The sequence below is a fragment of the Neopelma chrysocephalum genome, unplaced genomic scaffold (genome assembly GCF_003984885.1).
Source record: "Neopelma chrysocephalum unplaced genomic scaffold, ASM398488v2 Primary Assembly neopelma1_23b, whole genome shotgun sequence".
Lineage (NCBI taxonomy): Eukaryota > Metazoa > Chordata > Aves > Passeriformes > Pipridae > Neopelma > Neopelma chrysocephalum.
The window spans coordinates 12029020-12030663 of record NW_020897692.1 but is presented as its reverse complement, the minus strand read 5'-3'; positions in this window follow the sequence as shown (position 1 = coordinate 12030663).

Genomic DNA, 1644 nt, shown 5'->3' with positions numbered 1-1644 from the left:
CGGCCCGGCCCGGCTCGGCTCGGCCCGGCCCGGCTCGGCTCGGCCCGGCTCGGCCCGGCTCCGCTCCGCTCCGCTCGGCTCCGCTCCCCGCTCCGCTCCCCGCCCGCACCGCTCTGCCCCGGCGGCGCCGGGCACCGGCGGCCACAGCCCCCCGCGGTCATGTGACGGGCGCTGCCGGGCGGAAATGGCTTCAGCCGCAGCGCTGCGCTGCTGGCCAGCTGCCCCCGGCGGCCATCTTTAGTGAGGGCGGGCGCTCCTGACCCCCCCCGCCCCTGTCCCGCTGATTGAAGCGGCCGAGGGGCGGTGTCGCTGTCGCTGTGCGGGGTGTCCCCACTGCTGTGGGAGAAGTTTTACATATTTAGGGCAGATCTGATCAGGCGGACCACGTCCTCCCTTCCCCGGGCCGCCCGGCACACGGGCAGCGCACGTAGCTGTGCCTCAGCGGAGGGGCTGGTGGGTGCGGCTGTGCTGCGGCACTGCGGGCGAGGCGGGGAATCGTAGAATCATAGAATCATAGAATCAGGCGTATTGGAAAGGACCTTCGAGATCATCAAGTCCAACCCTTGATCCACTACCACTGCGGTTAGTAGACCATGGCACTGAGTGCCACATCCAGTCTCATCTTAAAAACCTCCAGGGATGGTGAATTCACCACCTCCCTGGGCAGCCCATTCCAATGCCTGATTACCCCCTCTGTAAAGAATTTCTACCTAATATCCAACCTAAACCTCCCCTGGCAGAGCTTAAGACCATGCCCTCTTGTCCTACTGCTGGTTGCGTGGGAGAAGAGACCAACCCCCACCTGGTTACAACCTCCTTTCCGGGAGTTGTAGAGAGTGATGAGGTCTCCCCCAAGCCTCCTGTCCTCCAGGCTAAACAACCCCAGCTCCCTTAGTCTCTCCTCGTAGCACTTGTGTTTGAGTCTCTTCACCAGCCTTGTTGCTCTTCCCTGGACCTGCTCCAGCACCTCAATATCCTTCCTGAACTGAGGGGCCCAGAACTGGACACAGTACTCCAGGTGTGGCCTCACCAGTGCTGAATACAGGGGAAGAATCACTTCCCTGGTCCTGCTGGCCACACTGTTCCTGATCCAGGCCAGGATGCCATTGGCCTTCTTGGCCACCTGGGCACACTGCTGGCTCATGTTCAGCTTCCTGTCAATCCAAACTCCCAGCTCCCTTTCTGCCTGGCTGCTCTCCAGCCACTCTGTGCCCAGCCTGTAGCACCGCAGGGGGTTGTTGTGGCCAAAGTGCAGGACCCAACACTTGGCCTTGTTGAACCTCATCCCACTGGAATCAGCCCAACTCTCCAGCCTGTCCAGGTCCCTTTGCAGAGCCCTCCTGCCTTCCAGCTGATTGACACTCCCCCCCAGCTTGGTGTCATCTGCAAATTTGCTAATGGTGGACTCAATGCCCTCATCTAAATCATCAATAAAGATATTAAATAGGAAGGCTCGGGGTGCGGGCACTGGGTCTGTGTAACTGTTGAAACGCTCACGTAACAATAATTGAAATATCTGCAGCACAGGGGCTTTTTACGCTGTGTGCATGTGCAGTGCCTGATTCCTGGAGTGAGGCTTTAGAATCATAGAATCATATAATATTTTAAGGGGTTGGAACAGACTCTAAAAGATCTTTGAGTTCC